Source organism: Papio anubis, chromosome 7, assembly GCF_008728515.1.
Source record: "Papio anubis isolate 15944 chromosome 7, Panubis1.0, whole genome shotgun sequence".
NCBI classification, from domain to species: Eukaryota; Metazoa; Chordata; class Mammalia; order Primates; family Cercopithecidae; genus Papio; species Papio anubis.
This window is the reverse complement of record NC_044982.1, coordinates 16,216,394-16,228,245: the sequence shown is the minus strand read 5'-3', so window position 1 is coordinate 16,228,245 and position 11,852 is coordinate 16,216,394. Positions and strand designations below refer to the sequence as shown.

At 46.4% G+C, this 11,852-nt stretch overlaps 1 long non-coding RNA gene across 1 annotated transcript; it reads left to right on the top strand.

Moving 5' to 3' along the window:
• Positions 1-9,434: 9,434 nt before the first annotated feature.
• LOC116275695 lies at positions 9,435-11,550 on the top strand. Its single transcript, XR_004184820.1, has 2 exons — positions 9,435-9,760; positions 11,321-11,550. It is a non-coding gene; the product is annotated as an uncharacterized LOC116275695 (long non-coding RNA).
• The last annotated feature ends 302 nt before the right edge of the window (positions 11,551-11,852 follow it).

The window sequence follows — 11,852 nt, the reverse complement described above, 5'->3', positions numbered from 1 at the left end:
AGCCCACTCTGCCTGGTGGTCCTAGATCTACAGTTATTTAAAATGTGCCGATAAAAAACAAAAGGAAAAAAATGTGCCAATTGAAAGGGAAGTGTTTCAGGACAGGTGTGTTGCCTCATGCCTATAATCCCAGCATTTAGGGAGGCAAAGGTGGGAAAATAGCTTGAGCCCAGGGGTTCAAGATCAGCCTGGGCAACATAGTGAAACCCACTTGTCTTTTTTCTTTTTCTTTTCTTTTTTATTTTTTGAGACGGAGTTTCACTCTTGTTGCCCAGGCTGGAGTGCAGTGGCGTGATCTCAGCTCACTGCAACCTTTGCCTCTCAGGTTCAAGCAATTCTCCTGCCTCAGCCTCCTGAGTAGCTGCGATTACAGGTGCCCGCCACCACACCCGGCTAATTTTTGTATTTTTAGTCGAGACAGGGTTTCACCATGTTGGCCAGACTGATCTTGAACTCCTGGCCTCAGCCAGGTGATCCACCCACCTCAGCCTCCCAAAGTGCTGGGATTACAGGCGTGAGCCACCACACCTGGCAATTTTTTTTTTTTTTTTTTTTTGAAGGGGAAAAATTTTATTAGGTCCAGAAATCAAAGATGACTTAGGGTAGAATTATGATTACGTGCAGAATTGGGTGGTTAGAAAAGAAATCAATCTATTGAGGTCCAGCCTAAGGTTCTGATAGCCAATGGGTAGACACAATGAGAGTAGTAGTATTCCTAGAAACCAGGATAAATCTCCAACTTGTGTGAGTTTATTTTATTTTATTTATTTATTTTTTTTTTTGAGAGGGAGTCACGTTCTTGTTGCCCAGGCTGGAGTGCAATGGCACGATCTCGGCTCACTGCAACCTCTGCCTCCCAGGTTCAAGCAATTCTCCTGCCTCACCCTCCCAAGTAGCTGGGATTACAGGCACCTGCCACCAAGCCCGGCTAATTTTTGTATTTTTAGCAGAGACGGGTTTTCGCCATGTTGCCCAGGCTGGTCTTGAACTCCTGACCTCAGGTGATCCACCCACCTCGGCCTTCCAAAGTGCTGGGATTACAGGCGTGAGCCACTGTGCCCGGCCTACTTGCATGAGTTTAATGAACCAGGTAGATTATTGTATATCCGCCCTTATCCCATTCTCGGTCAGGTGAATTTTCTTGCTCATGAAGTCCACATTGAAAGCAGCATGCTCAGAAATGGAGGTGAAACCCCCTTCTCTACAAAAAATTTAAAAGTCCCAACTACTCAGGAGGCTGAGGTGGGAGGATGGCTTGAGCCTGGAAGTTTGAGGCTTGAGCTCCTTCCCTGAATCCTCCTTGACTTAAACCTGTCCCTTTGATGAGGCCTGTGTAAGATCCTCCAGGAGCTCCTCACTCAGGACAGGTGCCCACCAAGCAGACCCTGTTTCCTCCAGCTGAGCAGAATCAAGGCAGGTTTGGATCATTTGCTTTTTTGGAGCCAAGGAGAAAAATCTTTTGCTTCAAGTCTTATTGTTGTGGACCCAGGAAATCTGAGACAGGTCTCAGTTAATTTAGAAAGTTTATTTTGCCAAGGTTGAGGACGCACCCGTGACACAGCCTCAGAAAGTCCTGACAACATGTGCCCAAGGTGGTTGGGGCACAGCTTGGCTTTATACATTTTAGGGAGACACGAGATATCAATCAATATATGTAAGAAGTATGTTGGCTCCGTTTGGAAAGGCAGAACAACGTGAAGCAAAGGCAGGAAGCAGGGAGGGAGCTTCCAGGTCACAGATAGGTGAGACGCAAATGGCTGCATTCTTCTGAGTTTCTGATTAGCCTTTCCAAAGGAGGCAATCAGATATGCATCTGGCTGGGCGTGGTGGCTCACACTTGTAATCCCAGCACTTTGGGAGGCCGAGGTGGGAGGATCACTTGAAGTCTGGAATTCAAGACCAGCCTGGCCAATATGGTGAAACCCCATCTCTACCAAAAAATAGAAAAATTAGCTGGGCATGGTGGTGCATGCCTGTAATCCCAGCTACTCAGTAGGCTGAGGCAGGAGAATCGCTCAAACCGGGAGGCGGAGGTTGCAGTGAGCTGAGATCGTACCACTGCACTCCAGCCTGGGCGACAGAGCAAGACTCTTCTTAAATAAATAAACAAATAACTAAACAAATGACAGACTTTGGGAAACCAAAGATGCGGGATTCCTTGAGGCCAGGAGTTCGAGGCTGCAGTAAGCTATGACTGTGCCACTGTACTCTAGTCTGGGCAACAGAGTGAGACCCCATCTATAAAATAAATAAATAAAATATAATAATTCCAGTTTTTGCAAGGTCTGGAGAGTGACGGTCTTTTAGGCCTATTATGCCATATCCACCCTAATGGGTCCCAAAGGCTAGGTAGCCCCTGGGAAGTAAAGACTACTTTTGGCCTCTGAAACTGACACAGAAAATTATTTTAGCAAATAAACCTCTCTGCCCAGAAATACCCAAATAATGCATTCTAATTGAAAGTGTCTGCTTTCAGGTTATCTGAAGAACCCGGATGGAGAGATCAAGTACAAGTTATAGTGAACAGAGGGTGTAGGTTCTGAGAGTCATGACTGGCGTTCATAGCTGGGGTGGATATGGCATGGTCAGTCCCAGCCTGGACCCATGCAGTGTTCTGTGTGGCCTGTCCAAGGACCACCAGACCCTTCGGGAAGGTGACAACGGCCTGGGAGGGAGACTGAGGGAAGATTCAGAGAGACCTCCCATCTCAGTGTCTGGAATAGGTGTGTCACTTTGCTCCCAGTCAGAACTGATCAATTCCCCAAGTCCAAATGTCAGAGTTATGATTTCTTGTACAAGGTGAATGAGAGCCCCAGATATTTTGGAAACTAACCATATTGTTTTCCCTTACCTCTCTTAGGAAAGCGGTCACCAAAGAGTTCCCATCTGAGTACAGGTTACAGGGTCAAAAGACCCTGATGCCCCAGCTGCCAAGTGGGTGATTTAGGCAGAGAACCTAGAACAGCAAAGAGGTGTGCTATTTCGACTCACACTGCTTCCATGCAGCAAAGAGGTGCTGGGAAAGCGACTTTGAAAAGTTCAGAGATCTTGACGTGTCTGTTCATCTTAAGCTTATTATAACTATAATTTTATTTTATTATTATATTTTTATTTTTGAGACAGGGTTTCACTCTGCTGCCCAGGCTGGAGTGCAGTGGTGTGATCTCACCTCACTGCAGCCTCCACCTCACGAGTTCAAGCAATTCTTGTGCCTCAGCCTCCGGAGTAGCTGGGATTACAGGCATGTGCTACCATACCCAGCTAATTTTTGTATTTTTTGTGGAGACAAGTTTTCGCCATGTTGGCCAGGCTGGTCTCGAACTCCTAGGCTCAAGTGATCCGCCTCCCAAAGTGCTAGGATTACAGGTGTGAGCCACGGTGTCCAGCCAAGCTTATTATAACTGTAATTTTAAATTATCTTCTTCTATTCTGATCTTGACTCTTACAACTGAATTTGTAAGCTTTACAATGAATATTAGTGGAATAATTTACTTAGGAATTCACCTGGTGTCTATTTTTTTTGTATGGTTTTAATCACAGTGATTCCATACTCTTCTATGACTGTTACCTGCACAAATATTGCCCCTATTATTTATTTTGGGAAATACTTAATTGCTGTCTGCTTCTGTGTTAATTCAGGGAGCTCATTCATTCTCAAAATAGAACCGCTGCGATTTAACCAAATGACTCAGATCTCTGCCCCCTGCCCCCCACATGCTGCGAAAAGCACAGCTCCGGTCACATGTCCTGTTGCATGAAAATAAACTTGTTAAATTCTTTCCCAAACTACTTCCTCTTTCAAGTTTCCCTATTGATTTCCATCAGCTGCCCTGTGCAAATATATCTCTTCCCTTTGGGATCCCAAATTCATTTATTTTTCTCACCCACAGGGACTCATGAACCTCCCCAAATTACTTAGTATATGTATGCATATTTTTCTGAAGACTCATCATTTTCATGCTATTCTCAAGGAATCCATGGCTCTCTCCTCCTCCAAAAGGATCAAAATGATCTGCCATTTTAATCCATGCCATCACCACGTAATACTAGTGTAGCAGGACGAGCGGCAGACAAAACTCCTCAGACACCGAGTTAAAGAAGGAAGGGGTTTATTGGGCCAGGGGCATCACCAAGACTCCAGTCTCAAGAGCCGAGCTCCCTGAGTGAGCAATTCCGGTCCCTTTTAAGGGCTCATAACTCTCAGGGGGTGCGCGTGAGAGGGTCGTGATCGGTTGTGCAAGCAGGGGGTACGTGACTGGGGGCTGCATGCACCAGTAATTAGATCGGAACAAAACAGGATAGGGATCTTCACAGTGCTTTTCTCTGTCTGTAATCTATAGATAACATAACCAATTAGGTCAGGGGTCGATCTTTAACTACCAGGCCCAGGATGTGGTGCCAGGCTGTCTGTTTGTGGATTTCACTTCTGCCTTTTAGTTTTTACTTTTTCTTTCTTTGGAGGCAGAAATTGGGCATAAGACAATATGAGGGGTGGTCTCCTCCCTTACTAGTACTACTAAAAGCAGCTGGGCGCGGTGGCTCACACCTTTAATCCCAGCACTTTGGGAAGCTGAGGTGGGCGGATCACTTGAGATCAGGGGTTCGAGACCAGCCTGGTCAACATGGTGAAACCCCTTCTCTACTAAAAATACAAAAAAAGGCCGGACTCAGTGGCTCACACCTGTAATCCCAGCACTTTGGGAGGCCCAGGCAGGCAGATACGAGGTCAGGAGATCGAGACCATCCTGGCTAACACGATGAAACCCCGTTTCTACTAAAAATACAAAAAAAGTAGCTGAGCATGTAGTCCCAGCTACTCAGGAGGCTGAGGCAGGAGCATGGCGTGGACCCAGGAGGCGGAGCTTGCGGTGAGCCCAGGTCGCACCACTGCACTCCAGCCTCAGCGACAGAGCGAGACTCTGTCTCAGGAAAAAAAAAAAAAAAAAAATTAGCTGGACATGGTGATGAGCGCCTGCAATCCCAACTACTCAGGAGGCTGAGGCAGGAGAATAGCTTGAACCCAGGAGGCGGAGGTTGCAGGGAGTCTAGATCGTGCCACTGCACTCCAGCCTGAGCAACGGAGCAAAACCCTGTCTCAAAACACAAAACAAAACAAAACAAAAACCAGCATCCTGACTAGGTCCCTCCCATCTCCTCCTTCCAGCCCATTCGGGACAAGGACGCAACATCATTGCTTCAATCTATGGAAGACAGGGGCTAGCTGCTCTCACTCCTGTCTGTCTGAACGATCTGCAGGAGTCTACAGCCATACCACCCTGAACACGCCCAGTCTCGTCTCGTCTGAAAGGTTTGCAGGAGTCAGGCTAGTCTACTCACCTTGGCGCCACCACTTCACCTCTATTCCTAATTTGTTTGCTGCTTTCTTCCCAAGAACCCCTCCCATACCCACTTCCCCACACCTATCCACACTTCAAGACCCAGTAAAAGATGCTTCACACACCAAGACCGGCCCAGAGAGAGTTTGGTTTCAGACGAAGAATAACTGAGTGGGCATGTGGCTCCGGAGTATAAATATTTGGAAATGTTAATATGATATATATCGTAATACATAATAATATTATTATAATAAATGTTAATATATAATAAACATTAGAAAAAATATCTGCACAGAGCGTAAACCCTTGTAAATGGATGAACGCTCCAAGGTAAATAAAAGCAGAAAGCAGTCAAGTGCTTATTCTCAATTTCTACTGCACTTAGGCGCCTAGCCCAGTACTTAGGCGAGACTAGCACTTGACACTTACAGAATAAATGTGGAATGTTATATTGAAAATAAAACATATGGAGGCCAGGCGCGATGGCTCATGCCTGTAATCCCAGCACTTTGGGAGTCAGAGGCAGGTGGATCACCTGAGGTCAGGAGTTCGAGACCAGCCTAGCCAATATGGTGAAACCCCGTCTCTACTAATAATACAGAAATTAGCCGGGTGTGGTGGCACATGCCTGTAATCCCAGCTACTCGGGAAGCTGAGGCAGGAGAATCACTTGAATCCGGGAGGCAGAGGTTGTGGTGAGCCGAGATCGTGCCATTGCACTCCAGCCTGGGCGAAACTCCATCTCAAAATAAATAAATAAATAAAAACATATGGAGCTGGGCACACCTGTAGTCTCAGCTACTCAGGAGGCCAAGGTGAGAGGATGGCTTGAGCCCAGGAGTTTAAGTCCAGATTGGGCAACATAGCAAGAACTTGAACCTAAAATAAAAGTTAAAAACTAAAAATAAATGCCTAATTAACTTTTGAGAGGTGCTCAACTTCACTAGCCATCCTGAAAATTCAAATTTAAATAATACAATACTATGACCTAACCACCAGAATAGCTAAAATGAAAAGAAAAGAAAATGCCAGGCTGGGCGAGGTGGCTAACACCTGTAATCCCAGCACTTTGGGAGGCCAAGATGAGCGGATTGCCTGAAGTCAGGAGTTCAAAACCTGCCTGACCAACATGGTCTCTGCCAAAAAATACAAAACTGGCTGGGCGAGGTGGTACATTCCTATAGTCCCAGCTACTGGGGAGGCTGAGGTTGGAGAATCACTTGAACCTGGAAGGCGAAGGTTGCAGTGAGCCAAGATCACACGACTGCACTCCAGCCCGGGCAACAGAGCAAAAACTCTGTCTCAAAAAAAAAAAGAAGAAAAAAGAAAAAGAAAGAAAATGCCCAGATTGATAAGGATAGGGAGTAACCTACACTCATGCACTGCAGGTGGGGATGTAAATTGGTACAGCTACTATGGAAAACTGTATGGCAGCACCTACTAAAGCTGAACATATGTATATCTATCACCCAGCAATTCCACTCATAAGGATGTACAAACCCCCTTCAAAAAATAGCAAGACCTCATCTCTAAGAAATAAAATAAAACCCCTTCCTATCTAAAGGGGATTGGGAGTTTCACATGGTCAAAATTTGCCAGCAAAATATGTCGAACAAAGTACTTTGTAATAAGTAGATGAATTATTGCCCTAGTCCTTGCATTCAAAATGGTTATTTACAAAAGCATCGTAGTTGCTAAGCAACTTAAAGCAGTGCACTGCATGTCAAATGACATCTTTAATAGGTGTATAGTAAATACACACGTTTATAGTCACATTTGTCATAGATATGATTACAAAGTCAATTTAAAGTGGAGAGAAAGAAAATACACTTTGAATTAATGATTAATAAATAGTCATCTCAGGCATTTGATTAATTACTATTACAAATGTAACTAACTCTGGGCATAATTATTTAGGAGAGAATTCGGGTCTTCTTAGAACACATTCTAAACTGATATTGTTGGTCTCTAAGGAGTAAATGTGTTCACAGCTAAGTTAGGTGTTCAATATTATGAATCAATATTAATTTTAAACTTGGGCTGAAGAGAGAACAAAAAAATGGGCTAGTGCACAGCTACGTAACCATTTTCTCGCCTGTTACGCAGGCAACTCCAAGTTGCCTAATTTTTTTTTTTTTTTCAGAGTCTCACTCTGTTGCCCAGGCTGGCATGCAGTGGCATGATCTTGGCTCACTGAAACTTCTGCCTCCTGGGTTCAAGAGATTCACCTGCCTCAGTCTCCTAAGTAGCTGGGATTACAGGTGTACACCACCACGCCTGGCTAATTTTTGTATTTTTATTAGAGACAAGGTTTCACCATGTTGGCCAGGCTAGTCTTGAACTCCTAACTTAAAGTGATCCACCCGCCTTGGCCTACCAAAGTGCCGGGATTACGGATGTGAGCCACTGTGCCCAGCCCCAAGTTGCCTAATTAGGCGTTACTGAAATGGAAGACCAAGCAGGAAGCTGGTGGCTCAAAAGATGGGGCTTGTTCTTCATGTCCATGGTGCTCACTAGTAGAAGGTTCGGGCAAGTGCTTGTCTTTATTTGAAGAGGATAATGGCTAATATCAAGGCCAGGAAAGTACAGCCACTTGCATAGGTCCCAGCCTCCAGGCACATAGCAATGTTAGACCAGGCCTCACCTGACAATCTATGCCTTCCCCAATCTGCAGCAGTTATGTGTCTCTAAGTTTCCTTCTGGACTTAAGCCAGCCCCTTTGGGCATCCACACATAGAGGGCCTGCTAAAAACCTTTCCACTAAGCTTCTAAGAGCTCCAGAAAGAAATCACTGGAGGCCGGGTGTGGTGGCTCATGCCTGTAAGCCTAGCACTCTGGGAGGCCAAGGTGGGCAGATCACCTAAGGTCAGGGGTTCGAGACCAGCCTGGCCAACATGGCAAAACCCTACCTCTACTAAAAATACAAAAATTAGCTGTGCATGGTGGCACATCCCTATAATCCCAGCTACTTGGGTAACTGAGGCAGGAGAATCGCTTGCACCCAGGAGGCGGAGGTTGCAGTGAGCCGAGATTGTGTCACTGCACTCCAGCCTGGGCGATGAGTGAGACTCTTATCTTAAAAAAAAAAAAAAAATCACTGGAGCCCTCCACCAAACCCTCATCCCCAAAGCTGGCTAGCCACTGCATTCCACCAGTGCTCAGACGACACAGCGCAGCTGCGCCCTAAGCCCAGAGGAGAATTTCAAAACAGTAGAGCTCACAACAGCCACTGCTCCTGTGTAAAATGTTACAGGAGATGACAAGGAGGTCTGGAAAATCTGAGATCTGAGCCACAGACCAGGCAGCTGGCTCTTAGCCTGGCTCCTCCCAGTCCGGGGTAGGCTTCGCGGGATCCCAGCCCTTCCAGCTATTGGTGACGGTGGAAACACCAAACAAAAGAGAGCTGGCTTTTCAGGAGGTGCAAGTAGGGTCCCTTAGGATAGCGGTCCCTAATGGTCCCCAACCTTTTGGCACCAGAGACTGGTTTTGTGGAAGACAGTTTGTCCACGGATGGGGCGGGGAAGGGGGAGGGGAGATTGAAGGGAAGGGATGATTTGGGGATGAAACTGTTCCACTTCATATCAGGCATTGGATTCTCATAAGGAGCCTGCAGCCTAGATCCCTGGCCCGCGCAGTTCCCAAAAGGGTTTGTGCTCCTTGGAGAATCAATGCCGCTACTGATTCAACAGGAGATGGAGCTCAGGCGGTAATGCTCGCCCGCCCGCCACTCGCTGGCCTGCTGTGTGGCCTCGTTCCTAACAGGGCATGGACGGGTGCTGGTCCACAGCCCAGGGGTTGGGGACCCCTGCTTTAGGAGTTCTGAACACCTACGTGTTTGAGTATTACTGGGAAGATATGATGCCAATATATTGGATTTTTTTCCTTGTACAAATGGATCCTCCACCCTTACCAGACCCTTCCCATTCATTTCCTTTGGAAACAGTCTACCTTATTGCCCCTACACTGTTACCCAGTTGTGTACTCAGGGATCCCAGTTTACTAGACCCCTTTGTCAAGCTCAGGGAACACTGGCAAAGAATGGAAGGAAAGGGCCGGAACTGCAGAGGTTTTATGATGCAGTCAGTGGCCAAGGTCTGGGACGTGAAACTTGCCCGGGGTGCCCATGACTTCAGGAAAGTCTTGAAGGTGGCTCAGCAGAGCACTCACCTCCATTCCAGTAGAGCTCAGGAGAGCCCTTCTCCTGATGAGCTCTGGGCAGGCCCTGTCCTTCCCTGCTCCCTCACCCTTTTACCCTTCCTCACTGGTGTAGGCAGATGTCCCAATTCGTCTGCAACCAAGGCAGAGACAATGGGCTGAGCTGACTCATTTAGGAACAGTAATTCTTCCCAGAGAAGATTCCCCATTCATTTAGACACTGAAGCAATTATTTGCGGGCTGACACTTGTAATTACCTTTTACTGCAGGTAGGTAACTGTTCCAGGCTAATAGGATTACTGGTTTCTGAAGGGCTTTTGGAACAAGCAATTTTCAAATAGTCAGCACAGCATGTTCAATGAACTTTCCACCCAGGGCAAATTCCTTCCTCTGTGGCTCCTCATGACAGGCAAGGTGTGGATTCCTGGATGGGGGGCACTTTGGAACTGCAGGCGCATTTTTCTTCCATGCTCCTTTGTTTATAAATGGGACCTGAGCAAATTATGCTTGGTTATATTTCGTGGGCTTGCATGTAATTATTCTAAAATTTTCAACTGTTCTGGAAGTTGGCATTAAATTATATCAACCAACCAATCTTCTTAGCAATAGCAGGGAAAATCACTTTCCCAGTTATGGTACCTCATGGTTACTCCTCCCTCTATACCACACATTTCTGAGGGGAAGTTAAAAAAAAAAAAATCCAGGCTGAATGTGGTGGCTCACACCTGTAATCCCAGCACTTTGGGAGGCTGAAGCAGGAGGATCACTTGAGCCCAGGAGTTTGAGACCAGCCTGGGCAACATGGTGAAACCCTATCTCAATGAAAGTACAAAAATTAGCCAGACATGGTGGTGTGCACCTGTATCCCAGCTACTCAGGAGGCTGAGGTGAGAGGATTGGCCTGAGCCCTGGAGGTCGAGGCTGCAGTGACCTGTGATTGTACCACTGCACTCCAGCCTGGGTGACAGAGTCAGACCCTGTCTAAAAAAAACAAAAACAAAAACAAAAAAACAGGCCTTTTAGTCAAGGTTTTTTGTTTGTTTATTTGTTTGTTTTTTTGAGACGGAGTCTCCCTCTGTCACCCAGGCTGGAGTGCAGTGGTGCAATCTCAGCTCACTGCAACCTCCACCTCCCAGGTTCAAGCGATTCTCCTGCCTCAGCCTCCTGAGTAGCTGGGATTACAGGTGTGTGCCACCATGCCTGGCTAATTTTTTTTTCTTTTTTTTTTAGATGAAGTCTGGTTCTGTCACCCAGGCTGGAGTGCAGTGGTTCAATCTTGGCACACTGCAACCTCCGCCTCCTGGGTTCAAGCAATTCTCCTGCCTCAGCCTCCTAAGTAGCTAGGATTACAGGCGTGCACCACCAAGTCCGGTTAATTTTTGTATTTTTAGTAGAGATGGAGTTTCACTATGTTGGCCAGGCTGGCATCAAAATCCTGACCTCAAGTCATCTACCCACCTTGGCCTCCCAAAGTGCTGGGATTATAGGCATGAGCCACTGCATCCAGCCTTAGTCAAGGTTTCTAACAAGATAATCAACTGTTGTAGACTGTAAATAATGATTTTACAACAAGGTTCTCTATTTGATGAGAAAAAGTCCATTTGAATGCTTGTCAATATTTGACCCTATCAGTTGGTTTGACATTTAGCAGTTTAAAAAGCACATCCACAGTCTGTTGGAAAGACAGTGTTTCTTGCTGAGAAGGCTTCTGAGGTATTTGGTGGTGGTGGTGATTGTTCTTGCTTACTGAAACATTCCCAGCAACTCCACTGTCCATCTATTAGTTAGACAAACTCTGAGGGGGTCATAACCATTCTCTTTGTTTGCAGGAACCATCCTGCCACCTGCCCTGAAGAGGCTGCAAAATGGCCAGGAGGAGATTGGGAGAATTTAATCCTTGCACCTCAAGAAGAAACAGTTCTTCTTTTAAGTAGAAGAGGACAGTGAGTAGCTGAGAATCCAGGGAGCGTGAACCATGTAGACTGCCAATTTGGAGAGTAGTTTTTAGACTTCTAGACATAGTCAATGCCTAGAACTTGTAAAGAAATTCTGTTATCAGGCCGGGCACGGTGGCTCAAGCCTGTAATCCCAGCACTTTGGGAGGCCGAGATGGGTGGATCACGAGGTCAGGAGATCGAGACCATCCTGGCTAACCCGGTGAAACCCCATCTCTACTAAAAAATACAAAAAACTAGCCGGGCGAGGTGGCGGGCGCCTGTGGTCCCAGCTACTCGGGAGGCTGAGGCAGGAGAATGGCGTAAACCCGGGAGGCGGAGCTTGCAGTGAGCTGAGATCAGGCCACTGCACTCCAGTCTGGGTGACAGAGGGAGACTCCGCCTCAAAAAAAAAAAAAAAAAAAAA